Raw genomic sequence first — 21,453 nt, forward strand, 5'->3', positions numbered from 1 at the left:
TGAAGCTTCCTTCTACGACACTGATGTCACATAAACCAGGAGGCATAAAACGTGTAAGCAGACATGGCACCAGATCTCTGCCTACGATTGTGCAAGATGTGATGTTGCGTCATTGGGGGGGACTAGCTGCAAGAACCAGCAGAAGACAGCTGCAGAACAGGACCTGGAGTAAAAGAGCAGTGCAAGAGCAGAGGACAGTGCTGGATCTGGTGGGATTGTAAGTATATTTATGCAGCATAAACACAGCAGTAAAGGTAAAGAGCATCATGTATTTTTTGGCGGAGGGTGAAGTTCCACTTTAAGGCTAATCTGGGTTGATATCAGAACTATAATAACAATGACTACAATTAATAATAGATACAATGATATTAATACAGAAAATGTCAAAATGATTGTGCTTTCTTCCATTAAAAAAAGTAATATTACAGATGATGGGCAAGTATTAGCATCAGCTGTAATATCTGCACATATTAAATCCACATGCAGAGATTTTGGTAACATACTTTCATGATGATAATACTTAATTGAGAAGATGATTCATCCTTGCCTTTAAGCCCTGCTTTTAGCCCCTGTGAACTAGCAGTGTTGGAATCTTTAAAGTATCACTTTTCAGTGATACAGCAGCCCTCTTTGGCTCAAACTCTGCAGTCATTTTCCACATACTCTACTGCACATCATTAAAAAGAAAACATCCTGTTGCATGCAAAAAGCAGATCTGCTGGTGAGGAAATGCAAGGCAAACTGGAGCCGCTCTTGATAATAGAGGATTATTTGTTAATTAGATGCTGAACATTCTGAGTACAATAAAGCAGACATGATACAGAACATGCCATTAACAGCCCCAATTACAATGTACCAAGAAGGGAATAATTTATGTGCTGATAATCTTATAGTAATCCTTTGGGTGCTGCCCAAAGTGGAAGGGTCTGATTTTGAAAGGGATGTGAGCTCCTGCAGTTGCCTAGCATTTTCATATTGTTTGCCAATGGTTTATTCCATTTAACCACAGCTATCTTGCAGCCAAACCACTGCACTGTGTTCAGAAGAGATGAATAGGCAGCAGCTCATCTGTGGCCAAGCTTTAAGCATAAGTGTGGCCAATTAGTCACACGTTTGGTGTTCTAATTAGGCGACGTCGGACATTTAAAAAAATGTGCTGTTGATTTAGGTACTTCCTTGAACAATGCTAAATTGTGTTCTATGAAATTCAATTAGTTCTCTTCTAAATGTTTCCACATCTGTTATTCTTTAAGCATAAAGTGATGAGGAGAGAAGGAGAAGTGAAAAGCCAGAGTCTCCACTGGTGAAATATGTTAGGCCTTTGGGACCAGCCCTTTTTCCAGCTTTTGACCCCGAACAGTGATATACAGGAAGGAACAAAGTTGGAGAGCTATCACAGCGAAGCCCTTTTAACTAAATCATTATAGAAGAAATACGACAAATGCTGGAGACCCTAATCTCTTATGATAGCTATAAACTAACCTTTGTTTGAAAAGGGATGGATAAAGGGAAGTTCTGTTATGAGCAAATGACTATAAATGTTATCCAAAAACAGCATTTTACTAATTGGGAGGTGAGTTCTGCAACATCAAAGGATTGCATATATTTATATATATAGTAGTATGTCTATAGTCCAATTTAATGCCTAGAAACAACAATGTACAGCACATTTACTAAATAATAACACTTAATAGTACTAAGTGAAGAGGTTGATTATTTTAAATACCATTTAAATAATGAACTCTAAAAAATTTTTTTTCTATTGAGCTAGAACTAGTTCATAAAAACTGGAGTAAAGAAAATAGGAATAAAAGTGAAATAGTTGACAACAGCAACCAATCAGGTTTCACCTCTAATTTGGTTCTTGATTTCTTTTCTCCAGTTTTAATTAATCAGCCCCACTGAGGGTAATTGTAGAGTAGGAAAGGAGTTGTCCACAAATTATAAATTTTGCTCATACAAATACTACCTGTACTGCCCTTCTGGGCTCCTGTGCCCAGAATATTTAAACCTTAACACTTGTCTAAAATTCTAACAACAGAAATATTAATGGGTCAACCCAATTTTAACATAGCCCCAGTAACTAACTTTCTTGACCGTATTATCATACAGCTTGATAATTATTTTAATGTCATGCTTTTATTTATTGCTTAGTGTAGCAACATCTAGTTTTTAAAAGGGGTAATATAACAAACTCCCCCTTGCCCACTTTGCTACACTCCCCTACTGCTCCATTGTTCCTTTGGAGTTATGAAAAAGCCTGGCTCCAGATATGAAAAAAGAGCATAACCTCCTCCCAGGATGCAGTGCTTAGGCTTAAGTGGCCAATTGCCAAATACAATCACTGTCACTTGAGGGGAAGGAGGATGTTATGAATTGTATGAAAGTTTAATATCAACCAATATAGAGCTTACACACAGTTTAACACCTAGCTCTGGATAGGGGAGCATGAGAAAGGAAAGTATACGTGAGTCTCTTTTAGAAAACATATTCCTGCTAGTTACATTTTCTTATAACTATATCTCCTTTATTTAACATTCTGACTGAATGTTCCTAGCTTGAACAATCAAAGTTCAAAATCATAAATGAAAAACATTGTATCTTTTAGAAATAGATTGCACTAAATGTGGATTCCACAAGTAAATTATCATTTTCTTAAGCAAGGTCCTGGCAGAGAATTCAAGCAAATTTGTATTTTTCTTAGTTGTGGTAAACCATTTTTTAAAGAAATACATTATTTAAAATGACTGAATCTATGATGAATCAATTATATTGATTATGTGTATGGCCAACATAAGGTTGGCCACAAACAGACAGTGGTCACCAAAAACTAAAGGTGGGGAGACAACTTCCGATTCTCAGTTGTATCTACAGGTAGAATCTTTTCTCATTTACGCCAATGAATATTGATGGCACATATGCAATAAAGCTTGTCTTCATTTTTCTTTGTTAAATAGTCTAGAAGTTTTCTATGTGTAATAGCAAGGGTTTTAAATTGCCTGATCTTTGACTGATCTTGTATAACTACCTTAACATGACAACTCAGGAGAATTCAAATGCAGTAGCCTAGTAGTAATTGTTCTATTTTAGTCAAGGTGTTAAAAGTTAAAACATCAGCCCAGCAGTTGTCACTGGTGATCAAGTGATGACTGAAGCTCTGACAGGAATGAGTTTTGTTAAATGATGGTGGTCCCTGGAAAGGAATCCAACATGTTCATTTGAAACCAGTGAAAGTATCATCTGCAGCCAGATGTTATAATACAGAAAAAGACAATGTGGTTAATTTATGAAAGGAGTAAAACATTTTTTGACTCTGCTAAGTAGATGTTAAGGTGAAACTGTGTTCATTTCAATCATCCAAAAACGTGCAAGCAAAAATTCAGATTTTTTTTCTTTCTCTTGCTCGTAACTGGGCATTTGAGGTGAGCACAGCTTAACTTTTTTTGCTCTCCTAAGTGAACAGTCACTTTGCTCCTCTCCTTTAGTAAATTAACCCCATTATGCAATGAGACCCACAAAACGTTTAACTGTTAAGTTGGCTAAACATTCCTTTTCAATTTCGGTAACAGCATGGAAGTCTAGTCTTTCATCCAGTCTAACAGAACATCTGATATTTGCCCATTTTACAAACACCCGCTAAACACCAAATACAGATGATGCATCAATGATTTAGTTATTTGTCTTATTTTTTTAAATGACTGCATAATAAAGCAAGTTCTTCAATAATGACTCCAGGATACTGTATTTTCTAGGGATGCACAGATACTTTTTGAGTACCAGTGCAGATACTTGGCATTTTCATGAGAACTACTAGGGTTGCAGGGGTCGCAGCTGGGACCTGGCTCTGGGGCTCCACCACTGTCCTGAAATCATTGGTCTGTATTGTTTTAGAAAAACTGTCACATGACAATAAACAAAAATGTATCAGTACTCGTAATTGTAAGTACTCGGCAAGTACCAGTACTCGTACTCGCAAAACTGGTATCTGTGCATCCTTGTATTTATATTTATAAAAACAAAATCGTACATTAAAACAGAGATGTGCAAATCCCAGGAGCTCCGTGTGCTCCTTACAAATGACAGCTGCCTCCTAATTTTTGAATTTTTCTCTAGTGTAGTCTTGGAGCTCAAAAGTATCGGTACATGTACTCGTACTTGTACCGAGTACTGTACTTGGTATCTGTGCAACCCTAGTATTTTCCATTGGCTTTGGGGGAAGTGGAAGCCATTTTGTCTTGCTCAATGATTTTAGTGACCAGAGTAAACAACCATAAAGTGCTGCAAAATTTATAATTCACTTCTTGGTCATAAAGAAATTCAATAAAATTCACTTTTGCACACACTCCAAGAAAACATTGTGGTGTGAACAGAGCACATAGAAAACAATAGTTTTCTATGTGTGCTTATGGTGACCCGCATTGATCAGGTGCTGAAAAACACCAGTCACTGCATATGGTGTAAATGAACCCTAAAAGAAATGATGAATGCTGAACTGATTCCTTGTGGGGTTTATGATCAATAAGCAGAAAGAGAAGTGGAGGAGCCACTGGTGCAAAGACAACAGCTGCAGCAAATGAGAGAGGAGGTATCAAGAGATTGCAAGAGAAATGGTGGCAACACAAATCCACAGAATGAATTATGTAGGAGCAAGGAAATCTTTACATAACAGCTTCCGCTCCAGGCTCGCAGAAAACAATAATGACATCATCAACTGTCACTCAACCTTGCTCAGGAACACACTTCAAATCGTGTAAGAATAGCAGTCATCAGTGGCAGGAGTGATTAGAATATGCATTAGATGATCCCACACTGCATGTATCAAGCAATACGGTTGAAAGAACAAGAATGTCTAGGCAAAGCCACATCTCAGGAAGAGCACCACTTTTCAGCTTTTCAGGAAGAATTCAAGGCAAAATGTAGATTTTTTTCAGGGTATTGCTTAGCCAAAATCAGCCTTACTGTAAATCTTCACTTTTTAAGTAGGTCGACTTTAAACACAAGGAACTTTCCAAAATTCTGGAAGAGCTATTTTTTTTTAAAACACTTGTTTATAATTCTTTGCCCTATAGAAGTAAAAAGTTGGTTTTCTCAGATAACAGTGTTCAAAAATGAAATTGTTCAGCAGCGCTCATAAATAAATACCACATATGGGTTCACAGAACTTAATATTATGTGATATAAATAATAAAACAAAAATATTGTATATATATATATTTATGCTTTTATTATTAGCTAAATGGGTTTGTGACACCTGGTGGAGAAGAAATACCATTTGCTTCTAAATGCATTTATTTTTTGGCAATGCCAATGCATAGACTCAGTTTGTCTGCTGCAATGAATTGCTGACTCTGTAGAACAACAATTGGTTACAGGTGTACATGAGTTTTGTTGAGACTGTTATCGCCTTTTCATTGATCAAGATTGTAAGTTTTATCTTTAGCAGGTCATATATCAGATTGTCAAAGGCCGGATGTATGTTATACATTTTCTTTATGATGTACACACAGATTTGTGGAATGTGAGATGGGCCTGTCAACACCCTTTTATACACCATGGCACATGACTGCAAAAAAGAAAATATTTTGGACCAATAGTGGGTGTTTGAATGTTGATAAGTTCCCAAAAATAGCATAATGCTGTGTTTGTTCTTGCTTTAAAAAAAAAAAAATAATAGTACAAAATTTGAAGGAGAATGTTCAGTGAGGAAGGTCCAAGGCTGCATTTCAAGTATGGCATGCCTGAGGCCATAAAAGACAAAGAATATAAAAAATGGAGGTAAACTGAAAACTATTAAAATTATTTTGAAAGGCAATACAAGAAACATATGTTCATATGTGAGACTGTAATTAATAGGATGTTTAAGCTGATTTACAAGTAAGTAAACCTTGCTTACTAGTTAAAGTGTATGCTACCCCAAAAATACATATTACCTAAATATTTTGCATTTGCATGTTTGTAATGGTACTTCGAGAATGTTTGCTATTTACTTCTTTCTTTGTTTAGAAATACCTGGCGATCCTGCGAGTTTCCTTTTGGTACTGTTTGAAACTGACCGTGCCAGTACGGTTGACCGTACCAGTTACCGATACCTTCTTTTTAGTGTGTCATGTCATGTGACAGTTTTTCTAAAACACTACAAAATAATTATTTTAGGGCAGTGGTAGATGATTGGCCCAGTTGCAGCTGCCACCGTGAAATTCCTGCCACTGACTCCAAATCCCAACAATACATTATGCCGGAATGCAGAATTATACCATTAGCTATAGAGAACTACAAAGAAATACATTATACAGCAATGCTAGACCAGCAGGGGCAGATGTGGAGGGTCTCAGCAGGGGCAGATGCAAAGGGTATGAGCAGGGGCAGATGCGGAGGGTCTCAGCAGGGACAGATTCACAGGGTCTCAGCAGGGGCATATGCGAAGGGTTTTAGCTGGGGCAAATGCAGAGGGTCTCAGCAGGGGCAAATGCTAAAGGTTTCAGCAGGGGCAGATGCAGTAGCTCTCAACAGGGGCATATGTGAAGGGTCTCAGCAGGAGCAGATATGGAGTGTCTCAGCAGGGTCAGATTTAGAGGGTCTCAGCAGGGGCAAATGCGGAGGGTCTCAGCAGGGGCACATGTGGAGGGTCTCAGCAGGGGCAGATGGAGAGGGTCTCAGCAGGGGCAGATGTGGAGGTTCTCAGCAGGAGCAGATGCAGAGGGTCTCACCAGGGGCAGATGCTGGAGGTCTCACCAGGAGTAGATAAGTGACAAGCAGCACTATGTACCCCTTACTCATTACATACAGGGAGGGCAGGATATCTGAGGGACCCCTTGTCTTAAGGGAGGTTTCCAGATTCTGATAAGTCCCCTTCCCCCACAGACCCCTACACCACTGGCCCAAGGGATGTGGGAATGAGGTGACTTATCAAAATGGCCCTCTGACAAGGTACCTTCCCAATGTTGAGGGCATGTGGCCTGTTATGGTTTAGGAATGGGTGGTGCATTCTCCCTGCCCCGGGTGCAGTCCCCGTTAAAATCCATTCCAGACCATTTGAAAATAATGTAAATGAGCACAGGGTACCTATTATTACTCAATTAGAAAACAACTACACTCACAACACTGACAAATTATTTTAATTAAAAAAATAATAATTCTTACTTTTTAAAAAAAAAAAAAAAAGGTCCCACTAGGTAAATCCAGGGATCCTTGCTGAAGTAATTGATCATATATGGTTAAGGATATCACCGTTGGCTTGTGTACAAAGTGAAACAAGCCTGTGGGCAAGAAGTCATTAATGTAGTGGCAGTAGTACCCGCTCTAAATTAACTACCTCTGGGTGTAGCAGCCAGAGGTTTGGGTGGCAGAATTGGCCAATCTGGGTTGGTCAGAACTAGGGATGTTCAGATACCAGTTCAGATACCAGTGCCAATACTTGGCATTTTCACGAGAACTACCAGGGTTGCAGCGGTTGCAGCTGGGACCTGGCCCTGGCACTCCACCACGGTCCTGAAATCATTAGTCTGTTATTGTTTTAGAAAAATTGTCACATGACAATAAACAGAAATGTATCAGTACTAGTATCTGTGAGTACTTGGACAAGTATCATTACTTGTACTTGAAAAAAAGGTATCGGTGCATCCCATATTTTATATTAGGTTCTCATGTACAAAGCACATCCAGGTCCATGTTATAGTAGCAATATCAGATACACCAGTTAATAAAAATAGGCTTGACGAGTGATGTGCCCCAAAATGCATTTGGTAGCAATTAGGGATGCACCAATACTGTTTTCAGCATGGAGTACCATTTTTTTTGGTACTCACTGATACCGAATACTGGAAGTCCCATTAAGGAGCCGGTTGGCATGTAATGACTCATCGCCCGTCTCCATACATGCTTTACGTGCATGCAATCAGGAAGCCGGGCTAATATATATATTCATATAAAAAAATTATACATTAAAACAGGGAAGCACAAATCCCAGGAGCTCTGTGTGCTCCTTAAAAATAACAGCTGCCTCCAAACTTTTGAATTTTTCTCTAGTCTAGTCTTGGAGCAGAAAAAGAATTATACATGTACTTGTGCCGAATACGGTACTTGGTATCTGAACATCCCTAATCAGAACCCAAAGTTCATCCCTAGTTGTATGTATTCACTAACCCAAAGCACAGACACTACAATATCATGACACTTACCAATGAAAGTGACTGAAATTACGGATGCTCTTTTGTTGCCAGAAAATAAGTATAAGTGTGAAACAGCAGAATTGCTTATTACTTACTGCTCATGTGAGAACACAGGTAACATGATCTTCAATGGCCTTTGTTAAAATAAATCTAACTAACAAGCATGTTACAAACCTTTAATATGCCATTCAAAAACTACAAGTATTTCAGCATGCCTAGCAGTATGTAGAGATTGCAGCCTTGTCTGGAACGACACGGTTGATCCTTATGTGTGGCACAATGTCCAAACAACTAAACCTTCCAATTCCTTGAATTCAGTGGATAGCTAGTATAGCACTGAGGTTATGACCCAGACATTTGTGAACAGAGGTTACGACCTCTTGTCTCTTGTGAAAGCACCGATATTTCTAGTTCCGAAATAATTCAGCAAGTCATAAAAAACCTGTCCATAGACCATTTGTGCAAACATATATTACAAGTTCACACAAAGTTAAATACTTTTTAAAACAATAATGGAATTTGATGTATCTGAAAGGTAAACTTTTCATTGGTAGATGACTTATGCAGTGTCAATATATTATACAGAGGGAACCATTGCACAATTAACCATAACATTTATAAAGCTTAACAGAAGTTTTAAGAGATGAGAGAATACCCTAAAGTCAGCTCTGCTGGAAATGCGTCTAATCCATCCCTTTCACCACCTATGTAAGGTAAACAAAGAATTGCAAATGTCTATACTATAGCTTTTCATATGGTTAACTACGGTACTTGAGTCACAGGTGCCATTTGAAAACTCAGTTTAACAGTTATTTGTGCTGGTCTTGTTTTAGAACAGCACCCGGTCCCAGCAACTCCCGTCGGTCAGCACTGCTGGAACTGTCAGCTGACATTGATAGCTACAGTCCTGTACTAAGCTGAGAAGCTGAAATGTTCAGCACCTGGACTTACAGTCCTTCAACAGATAGCTCAGTAAAAGTGCTTCATAGCAGAGCAGCACCGCAACACCATGTGCATTGGAACTGTATATAAAAAGACACTAAGAGCAGCGGCGTATTTAACTTTGCTGCTGCCCTAGGCAAGGCAGCAACGCCGCCCTCAGCGAATCTGCCGCTCCAGGCAAACGCCTTGTTTGCCTCGCGGCAGATACGCCCCTGACTAAGAGCAAGAGTCAAATCTTAATAATGCATTCAAATACCTTAACTATTAACAGAAATGTATCTTATTTATGCACCACTCAGCTGTAGATACTCAAATCATCCCTGAATTGGTGCTGACACTGTCCTTGCATCTGGAGGGTGGTTACTTCTGTTCCCCATGGTACGTTTGGCGCTCATTTTCTAAATTCACTTTTCTATGACTGAATACACACCTGGACACTCAGCAGCGTCTAGGTTAATTCAGTCTAGAAGCGTTTGCCCAAACTAGAAATTTCTGCGTCCCCAGTCAGTTTAGCCCAGTTTTACAATGCTAAACATGCCTAAACAAATCTAAACTAGGCCCAGGAGCAACTAAACACAGGAAAAAGTGATCTGGGAGGCATAAAGTTGTTTATACTTACCAAATAACTCCTTTTGTGTTTCTTGCATTAACTGTGCTGGGAGTATAATGGGAGAAGCTAAATCCCCGACTCTGAATCTCATCTTATAATAAAAGCAGACATAACATAATGAGAAATACTTAGTCAGAAAAGTGAAGATGCAATCTTATACAGAACCATTCACAGTGTAATAAGAACAAAGATTGGAGCCCCTTGTAAGCACATTAAAGCATACAGAGTGCAGGGGTCAGAAGTATGTAACTTGTGTGTCCCTTTTGTTCCTGGTCAGCAAGTGCAAAAAATCTGTTTTATATTTGGTGTCAGCAGGTGTAAAACAAACTCTATAGTTTGCAACATTTGAAGAGAATTATTAGCGACACCTTGAAGGGATTGAGAAGAAAAATGTGGTACACCAAAGTAGTTTGCATAGCATGGCTCCCACTGCATGCGTGTGGGCATGGCAAAAAAGTGGGTGTGGTCAATAAAGGGGGTGTTGCTTCAGTGTATGGCTTGTAGTGTGCTACCCCCCCCCCTTTTTTTGCTATGGTTTAACCAAAATAATGCCCTGGGTACACTGAAGAGACTATGGGAGTAAAACAAGCCCCATTGTTGGTGTCAGTAGCAGCAATAATAACCCCCAGCATTTGTGTCAGTGCCAGCAATGATAACCCCAGTAATAACCCTCAGCAGGTTTTAGGACCAGCAATGATAACCTCCAGAAAGTAGAGATGCACCGATACCGATTCTAATATCAATGCCGATACCAAGTATTTGGGCGAGTACTAGTACTCGCCCAAATGCTCCGATGCCAAATACCACGGCCAATCAGGTAGCCTGGGCGTTGGGTAATGACTCGCCGCCCCGCTTCCTGATTGGCCAGGAAGCCAGATCCATTCTGTTTGGCCGGCTCGATGCTGATTGGCCAAGAAGCTGGCTTCCCAGCCAATCAGCATGGTGCTGGCCAAACAGCATGGAGCAAGTGTTCCCAAACAATTAGAAAGCTGGGCGGCAGGTAATGACCCACCTCCTGGCTTGCTGATTGGCTGGGAAGCCGCCTTCCCGGTCAATCAGCGTTGAGCTGGCCAAACAGCATCGAGCTGGCTTCCTGGGCAATCAAGAAGCCGGGCGGCGGGTAATGACAAGCTGCCCAGCTACCTGATTGGCCAGGAAGCCGGCTCTATGCTAGCAGAATTACTGGTATCAGTACCGTAGGAAAAATATCGGTACTGGTACTCGATACCGAAAAAACAGTATCAGTGCATCCCTACCAGCTAGTGTCAAGGTCAGCAATTATAACCCCAAGCAAGTGTCAGGGCAAGCAATAACCCATAACAAGTGTCAGGGCCAGCAATGATAACCCACAGCAAGTGTTAAGGCAAGCAATAACATCCAGCACAACAGCACCCAGTAGTAACCCCAAGCATAAAAACCCCTGGCAATGGTGATCAGTAGCCTTTCTTACCTAAGCACCTACAAAGCTCACTTTCTCCTGCACAGCTTCCAGAACTATAATTTATCTCTGAGCACCCCAACTGCAGGCAGCGTTCTGGAACAAATAGTGTTCCTTAAACTTTTTTTTTCTGAGGCATCAGGGGCCTTCCGGATGGAGGTGCTATAGGGGTGCTATACCATACCCAAACACCTTCCTGGCACTGTACTGCAAAGTGGATTTATATGTGGCTATTAAGGAATTATTTGAAAATGTTTAACGCCCAGGGTTTAGCTTGAAAGTATTAGGCTAACCTACGATAGTTAAGGCTTCATGGTATATAACAAGGTCTTTAGTTTTGCACATTTGTAGTATAAGTAAAAAAAAAAAAATCCCAGATCATTTAATCTGTAAATACTGGCAAGATATAAAGGAATGTGTCAATCTCACTTCAGACCTAAAAAACGGATATACTATCACAATGTTTTCGGTGAGCTGGATTTAATGAAACTATTTATATGGATTAGAGAGGATCTTTTCTTTAAGAAAGCTAAACATTGTGGCAAGCTGAGGAGCACACAGGTGCAAGAGGACTAAAAAAATATGCTTTTTGTCAAATCCGTCACATGGAAATCTTACAGATAAAAGGAAATCTTAATGGTATATTTTTTTCAGATAATTGTGCTGTATCTATAGGGATATTAGTATTACATATATGCATTGCAAAAGCTGTAAAAACAAATATTGCATAGTGCCAACATTAGGTCAATTATTTAAATGTTTGACTAATGAAAACTAAATTTAACCTTAAAGGGTAATTCCACTTTAAAATATATTTAAAAAAATAAATATGAATATAGCATATATCATTGTCGCACAATCCATTTTGTAATTTAATGTTATTAAAAATGACCTTTATATTTAAAACTGTAGTTGTTGTAATGTTCTATATCTGTCAAACAAATGAAATGCAATATGGCAACCTGGAGGAGTTCTGTACACAGTTGGTATACAGCAATCCCCAAGAAATGTCACTTCCTGCTTCTGTAATTGCCTGACTGATTTTCCTAGGAGTCTGCACTAAGATGCAAGTACAATTTTTGCCATCCCTTGCAATAGGAATTTCAGTTTTGGTGAAATAAAGGTTAACTAATAAAGGGAGGCAGACACTGCGCCTTTCCCTATTACTACACAGGACGCCCATCAGCTGATTATATTGAACCCAGACCCTCCACCCTCAGGAATCAGTTTAGAAAGGACATGCTGCAACAAACAGTTACTATCTCTGAACAGAAACAGGTACGAAACTCCAACAAAGTTTGTTAAAATTTTTGTAATGTGCATTGATCACCCAGAGAGGATTGTTTTTTACTCAACAAAATTTGGATTACTCTTTAAAAACGTGTTCATACATCCGCTCCTAAACTTAAAAGAAAACATTATTTTCCTAAAGCTACAAAAAGTGACCTTTCAGGGCATTTGTATCGCTGTATACTCTCAACCAAACTGTACCAAGCAGTGCCTATGAAATAGCAAAGTCCTGGTGTGGACAATATGCTTACGCATAGCATAGAGTATTGTTGATGAGGGTACTGCATGGTTTGGCAATGCAGCAAACCGGAAGTGAACTGAGAAATTAAAATCAGGTAATTTTCCTGCTGTATGGTCAAATCTAATATCCATATCAGAGTCATATAGAAACAGCTACTAGGGTCAAGGAGAACACAAGAAAGAAGCACTGCTCCTCAACTGCTCTATAACTAAGCCTGTGTTTGTGTGAAATGCGCCAGGGAGGGTGGACAACTGTGATATGGTACAAGCTTCAATAAACTGTCCCAGCGGAGTCCGGTATACAGCCAGCTTTTCTTCTGTTTGTAGCTACTAGGGTAAGTTTGAGTCAAAGGCATTTACATTACTAGTTACCACTATAGTTTTGCATTGTATGAATAAATTAAAGCAAACAGAACAAAACCAATGCAAATATATGTACATTTCAGCCAAAATGTAAATTTATGAGGATCTAATCCTTCCCAACAATAGACACAACACAAAAAAAAACTTTTTTTGAAAGATATTTTTTACAAAAAAAAAGACCCCCCCTGTGTTCCTTAATTGTAAACAATTGTAAATAACCTGATGTAATTACCAAATCATAAAATGAGCACTGGACCACATGAGTATCCCAAAATTAAAGATATGAGACTATTTGTATTATCTTGAACATACTGTGACCATTTGGCTTCTCTCTTTCATTTTCAAATCTTAACTAACCAAACTGAAGAGAGAAGCTGATTGGTTACATTGCACAGCTGCTTAAGATTTTGTCTACTCCAGTTTTTATAAATTCCCCCCTTTAAATTTATAATGTGGAGAATTATGGGTGATCTTTATTTTAGGTAACATTAATTTAAAAAAGCATTGTCAAATTCCTAATGTTTCCAAATCGATATACAGCAAACCATGTCATATGCAGATCTTTTGTACATTGTTATTTTTTTTAATGTCTCTTTAAAAGTAAAAAGCAGCCAATGGAATTAGATGATTTTAACATTTAAAAAAACTATTTCAAAATTAAATGCACAGTATATCTCTAGCAACTCAAAGCTCATAGAAAAGCTTTATACTTTCGCGCATAGGAAAAAAAAAGTTTGAAACAAATTCAAAACCATAACATGTTATTGACTATACTAGTTTTATCCCCCTATTTGATAACCTATTTTTTCCAGAACTGAAAACTCCTAAAGGGCAAGAACCATGGAAAAACTGTTTTTATATAGCTTAATCCAATTATATAAACATGCTACATTTAAACATTTCACGTCCCTTTAATTTGAGGTACAATTACCAAAAATATGTAGAAAGCTACATTGAAGACAATACAGTCTCTGTTTAAATTCTCCTCGCCAGAATCAACATATTTTCCCTTTGGTATAATGGTGACCGTACTCAAAGCAAAATTCTGGCAATTTGGTGGTCCTATTCATCTCCTATTTATGAGTAATCAAATATTAAAAAATGGGGTGAAGATTTATTAGAACCACCTCAAAACCACTTAAAAGGGCATTTCTGATTGACATCCACCCCAATTTTTTAGCTTGGTTTCTTTTTCGATTGAAAGCTAAATATGATATGTATAATTGTCAAGTGTAAGGCACTCATTAAACTTTGCATTGCTTAGTCAATCAAAGACTATGAATGAGGTTCAGGTTCAGACTGAAGGAGGATTTGGTCTAAACTTGTTTAAACTTTCCTCTAAACTTGTTCAGTGAATGGGTGACCTCTATGAGGGTGTTTGCCTATTGAGCTGAACCTCACCTGCAGCTGCAGTGGGAAGTTATATTTAGTAGAAGCATTACTACCACTGCCAAATGTGTCAGGTTCCTTGGTGTCAGGGCTCCTGATTGCCATCAGCATATTTGGTCAATTACATCAGCCAGCATCCCCGCCACTTTGTTTAGAATCCAGCTGACAGCCCTAAGAGGTGTCATTTGCGTTGAGGAGTGCGACAGGAGCAGACAGGTCAGCATAGCTCAATATTTAACGTGACTTTACATTGCTGGATGATGTGATTGAACTTTGTCACAGTGTGCGTGTACTTTGTTTTTTTGTGAATGAGTAACCAGAGGTATGTAACCCTTATTCATTCATGTGGGGTGGAGGGATGGATATCTTGGGCACCTTCTAAAGGGGTTTCCGGATTCCCACACCCCCCCATATCCTATGGAACTGAATGTGGGAATGAGATCCTTGTCCATATCAACAGTGGGAGTGGCTTAAATTGAACACTTTGGTTAGGATTATGTGAGTGCAACATAGTGGATAGGGTATGGGAGAGAGAGAGAGAGAGAGAGAGAGAGAGAGAGAGAGAGAGAGAGAGAGAGGGGGTAGAGTGGAGGGAGACAGATGGAGTGAGTGGAGGGAGACAGATGGAGGGGGAAAGATGTTGGTGGGAGGTAGGCATAGTCCCCTTTCACACCACAGCCTCCACTATACATCAGGGTCTCTTTTCACATTAAAGTCCCCACTTCAATCAGAAACCCCCCTATACATCAGCACCCCATCACATCAGAGTTATCCCTATCTTTTACAAAAGAGTTCCCCTTAAAAAGGTGGAAAAGAGCAGGTTAAGCACAGAGAGACAGAGACTGCATCAATATCTGTGTGTACATAACAACACCTTCAAATAGAGGAGCCACTACAAAAAGTGTCATTTCAGGTGTTTTGGGTACCTTCTACATATGCCCACAGGATCGATGCCAGTAACATCCAGCTGAGAATAGGACCCCAGGGTGGACCCAGGACATGCTGATAGCATTATATCCCCATTATATTATATCATCCACTGCAATATCTGTGACCTCAAGTGTCCTGCCACACAAGCATAAAAAGTATTGACTTACCTGCCATCTCAAAATCAGCCACAAGATGGTGCTATAGAGAATAATCTCTATTTACGGCAAAGCATGCTGTTTTCCTACGGTAAGTTCCCAGCAATCCCTAGCCCAAGAAGTGCATTCTGGGATTCAGACTCCATCTTGGAACCAAGGAGAAGATAATCTGGTGCCTCCCTGAGTGCATGTCTGGAATAAATGCCCAGATTCCCCTTATGGCAGCATCGCTGGTAGGGACGGACTTGTTTTGCATTCTATTTGTGGGGTATCGCTTCATTTACATGTTCATATGCTGATGTGATTTCCCTGGTCTTTTTTACCAGTTCCACCCCACCCTGTTTTGTTTATATAGCTTGAAGATTGTCTCTGTATTATTACACTCTCATTTTTATAACATGATAAAAACTGTTTAGTCACGCTCTCTCTCTTATATTGCAGTGTAATCAAGCTGCTTATGTACTCTCCAGCCATTTTTCTATACAGTATGTGTGGCTATTGTTTTTGAAATAATACACTGTAATTTTTATTTCAGGATGAAAACGGCCTCATGTCTGAAATGTGTGGATGTTGTTTTGAAGTGTTTTTGTTCACTCTGTTTTGACATTTTATTGAACCTCTAAGACAATACAGTGTGGCACTGCAAAGAACATCACAAACTATAATATGAAACTATTGTACCAAACAATTGGTACCTTATGCCTTATTCCATTATCAGTTCCTGCCACTACTACTGGCCACAAACTGTATTATGAACCTATTTTTCCACTGGTGGCTTGTTACGAAGTCGAGGGCTCCAGTGTTTTTTTTAAGAGTACATTTTTCTATTGCTTTTAAATCTGTTGTGGCTTCTCCTTCCCAGTGTTTATCAGGCCCTTTACCGCAAGATAAAAAAAACTGGTAACTACAGGACCCCATAGCAAAATTTTGTATGGGGCCCTGTGATTGCTAGTTATGCAACTTGCAGAGCCCACCTGATATACCAAACAGCCCACCTGAGAGTGACCCTGCAGAGCCCACCATAGACTCTCTATATTTGGCTCTGCAGGGTCTCAGATGTGCTGCACACCTCTTACCTGTCAGCGCTGTCCACATCCATAGTCACTGGGGCCCCACCTCCTCTTCCGTCCCCGGGCCCCGTCTCCTCTTCTATCAACCCTGCCTCCTCTTGCTCTTAGGCGGGCCCCGCCTCCTCCTTCACTGCGAACGCTGGCCTCTTCTGCCGTAGCTGCTGGCTGTCACTGACACAGCTCCACAGCCGCTGAGCTGTGTCAGTGACAGCCAGCACCCTTACATGCCATAGCGACTCAGACGGCCCACACGGCATCAGAGGAAGGACCTGGCCAGGCCCCCCATGTGCCCGGGCCACATAGCCAGGCCCTCCTGTGCCCAGGTCCCATCACTATGGCGATTGTTACGCCACTGTATAGCAGCCAAAACTGCCTAAAAAAAGCCTTCGTTTTTAGGTTGCAATTAATCAAATTAGTAATTTTTAGTATTGCTTAGTAATATCACCACTGGGTCTGTGTGCTTCTGTATGCAATCCAGTATATTACGGCTGGTGGGAGGGGCCAGCAGGGTACTGCACATAGTTTGGTGAAAACATTGCAGCACCCTACTGTAGTACTTCTCTTAAGAGCCCTTAGCCCTGATTCAAGCAGTGGGCTGGCTCTTGGAAAGGGTATTGCAAAAGTCATGTTTTGATGGGTTAATGTCAATCTGGAGGAAAGGGCATCCTGCAGCAGGCTGTATTCTCATGCAGGCTGCTCTACGTAACACCCACAAGCAGTAGATATATGCAAAAACATTAAAAAAGAACCAAATAGGTTTGAACTTACCTGTGTCGCCTCCGCACGCTCCCATCCAAAGATCTGAAGATTCTTGGGCAGCTGCAAAGGATCATGGGGCGGGCACACCCGCATTTCAGATCTTCTGCCGGGAGAAGAGGGGAGACACAGGGTAAGTTAGTGCTGAACAGACTCCGCACCGGATCAGAGACCGGCACCTGCGCTGAAAACTCCTGGAAAGATGAAGATGATCGGATCAAGAGGCATAATTTAAGGTAAGCCCTTAAAGCAGCATGGGGGGTGGGAATTTTTTACTTTAATGTCACTTTAACCTGTGTTACCTTTAAATGCCCAATGTTAGCAAAAATCCATTTTTAAAATTTCTCTCGGTTATAATTGGGCATTCAAATGAACACAGCTTCACCATATTCACTACCATTCACTTAGCAATGTAAACATACTTTTTCCAAAGCAAACATTTACTCTGCTAGGTGAACAGCCGTTATTTATTTCTTTAAATCAACCCTATTACGTAATATTATGTGTAACATTATTGAGCATCATTAAAGTGAAACAAGACAACAGTACACTAGATTTTACTTTTATAAAAAGTTTTTTTAATATTCTTATCAATTAGTGGACTAAGTATTAGAACCTCCGTCTTTCAGCAGTAATAGATAAGGAATACTGAACCAACAATAATAATTAATGTCCTTAGGAGATGAAACTTGACTTACTCAGACTGCTGTCTCCACGTAATCTGTATTTTATAGAAAGAAAGGAACAGCTCAATGTAATTTTAACCATGACCGGATAAAAACTGCCAGGGAATTGTGATAAGGAAAGTCTAATGTGTGTATTAATCATGTTTATGGTGCTTCATTTGCTGATATATTAGCCTAACCTCCCTTTAGAAATTCACTTTTGATTACTAGTGGCTGGATAGCTGGACCAACCCAATGTTTTCCCAATTAGTATTTTCAAAGATGTTTTAATTAGCAAAAATTGACTTCTGTTGTATTGTTTTTACAGTGACTCTACTATAAATAACACAGATGCATGTGTCAGTTGACTAGATTTGAAAAGTTACACATTTTACCTTGGACATAAATATGTCAAAGTATGTTTGTATGACTTTGTGGTTAGTGTCTTCAATTATCCTAATTGTCAGAAGGACATTAGGTTTTGCTAAAATTTGTATTTTGCAGAAAATATTCCAGTAGTGTGTGGCTTGCTTTTTTTAATCTAGAAGATAAGTATAACAACGTAATTATGTTGTCAAATCTACAAACAGAAATGTTAAATAAAAAACATGATGCTTGCTAGTAACATTTTAACTACTTGAGGATTTTGTAACGTAAAAGATACGTCCTAAAATAAACTTCAAAAAAGTTTGCACTCCTGGCATTAGTTTACCAATATTATTAGCCACAAGCAGGACATTTTCTTATGCATGACACTTTGCATATCGATATTATCGATCTTTTGTGCTGAGATATCCATTCCTGTTGATCTGGATACATAAACTTCTGTAGATGCTGTTCGTGTATAGAAATATTTAGCAACAGCCTTTTCCACCTCATATTTATGGATCTCAATTTCTCATGTATCAGTTCTAAGTATCAGCCATATAGAGCACCCAGAGTTACATAGTTACATAATATTTGAAGTTAAATAAAGACACAGGTCCATCGAGTTCAACCTATATGAGCGTGTGTGAGTGTCTGTGTGTTCCAGACATAAAAAGTGCCTGTGTTGTAAAGTAACCACTCCTCCAAGCTTATTTCTGTGATAGACTACAATTTCAATACAATGTAGATGCTGTTCGTGTATAGAAATATTTAGCAACAGCCTTTTCCACCTCATATTTATGGATCTCAATTTCTCATGTATCAGTTCTAAGTATCAGCCATATAGAGCACCCAGAGTTACATAGTTACATAATATTTGAAGTTAAATAAAGACACAGGTCCATCGAGTTCAACCTATATGAGCGTGTGTGAGTGTCTGTGTGTTCCAGACATGAAAAGTGCCTGTGTTGTAAATCAGCCATATAGAGCACCCAGAGTTACATAGTTACATAATATTTGAAGTTAAATAAAGACACAGGTCCATCGAGTTCAACCTATATGAGCGTGTGTGAGTGTCTGTGTGTTCCAGACATGAAAAGTGCCTGTGTTGTAAAGTAACCACTCCTCCAAGCTTATTTCTGTGATAGACTACAATTTCAATACAAATTAGTAAACTAATTGTGAGACTGAAGTCCATCACACGAGTGAGCTTGGAGTGGTGGCTACTTTACAACACACACAGGGACCATGGGGAACAAAAGTAGCCACCCTCCAGAAGGAAGGACAGTGTCAGCACATATTCAGAGATGATTTGAGGATCTATAGCCGCAAATAAGATACATTTTTGTTACTAGTTAAGGTACTGGAATGCTTTTTTATGATTAGTTTAGTGTCCCTTTAAATCAGACCTGTGACCCACCCCCTTCTGGAGCTTAGCTCCTTCCCTGTTATTTTCCAATCCAACATGAGAAACGCAGATGGCCATTGAGATTGTGCAATTGGATTGGTAATGTGTGGGCAGGGTTTAGCACCAGGAAGGGGCAAGGTTGATAACTGAGACAGAAGGGCAGAAGTGAGAGCCCAGTATATAGCGTAGGTTTTTGAATCCAAAGCTCAAGGCGTTTGCTGCGGACTCTGCAGTGAAGGGGTAAGCATGAGTGACCATACCAATACATTTTAGATGTGGGCAGATCCAGAAGCTAAGCAAGATTTGTTTGTTTTTTTGCACTGAATGGTATTTTAGTAACACAGGCAGTGATCACTTCATTACCTACACACGTTTATTTTGAAAATTTACTGAGAACTGTGAAGCAGAACAAGTGGATACTAGTTGCTACATTTTGTTATACTGTACACTATTGTAATTTATGTGGGTACATTCACTGTTTCATATGTGCATATTATACACGTATATGGTTATAGGAGTGACACTGTTAATTAGTATTATATGAGACATTATTGATGCATTCACATTGTTTGTTTCATTTTTTTTCTACAGTGCTATACTGTTATTATTTATTAATAAAATCCATATTATTTTATTTTTCTGTTTGCGTGTTTTTAGGGAGATTTCCCTTTACTTCCTGTCCACAAGGACACAAAAGGAAGTTTATAAATTATCCTAAAATGAATGACAGTTGTCAGCTCAAGAGGTATCCTTAATAGAAAATTTCTCCCCATCTCCTGTTTTGATGATAACCTTACATTTTTTGATTTCCCATCACTTTCTGTCCTGGTGACCATTGTGACAATACAAACCAGACAAAGGTTCTAGGGCACTGGGGCATGTGAGCTCCGAGTCTTGTGGAGTGGATTAGAGTTTCAGGCTTGAGTGATGCCAGGGATGCTGGTCACAGGAAGCTTAAGGACTATGAATCTGTGCGTTATTGGGGACGCACTAGAGGTGCAGAGTCTAAGAAGGGCCGGGTCTTCCACAGAGCCTCAAATGGTGAGGATGATTTGCTGCTGGACACCTTCCAGGTTGCGGCCCTCTGGCACACCCACACAGACTCAGAGGGGCTAGTTGCAGCAACAGGGTACTGGACACAGAGTCAGACAGGGGAGAAGTCTGTGGATAGGTTGCAGTACAGGGTGCAAAGAGGCACAGTGGAAGGAGTATAAACAATAGAGAGAAGGAACACAAGGGACCACCACAGGACAGCACAACATGGCTCTCTGGAGTTCACAGAGGAGTGGGGCTGCAGGACAAGCAGCTACACAGGAGGAAGAAAGACCCTCTGGTAATCACAGGTGCAAGAGTTCACTGAGGAGATGAACCATCCACTGGCAGGACAAGCAGGATCTCACTGGGAGCACAAAGGAATAATAGCATACTCAGGGAATGTGTAAAACACAGGGCCTAGAGCACTTAGGGTGATATGCACAGGGAGAATTGCTGAACACAAGCAGAGTCACACAGAAATGAACAAGAAGCCTTACAATGGAAGACATGCGTAGCACAGCTACGTATGCACCGAAAGCCGTGCACAAGGAATGCACAGAGGAAAGTGTGATATACTAAAACACAGACAATGAACACAGAGATGGAGGTGAAAAATATACAAACGAGG

Source organism: Nanorana parkeri, unplaced genomic scaffold (genome assembly GCF_000935625.1).
Source record: "Nanorana parkeri isolate BGI_ZX_2015 unplaced genomic scaffold, ASM93562v1 scaffold1014, whole genome shotgun sequence".
Taxonomy (NCBI): domain Eukaryota; kingdom Metazoa; phylum Chordata; class Amphibia; order Anura; family Dicroglossidae; genus Nanorana; species Nanorana parkeri.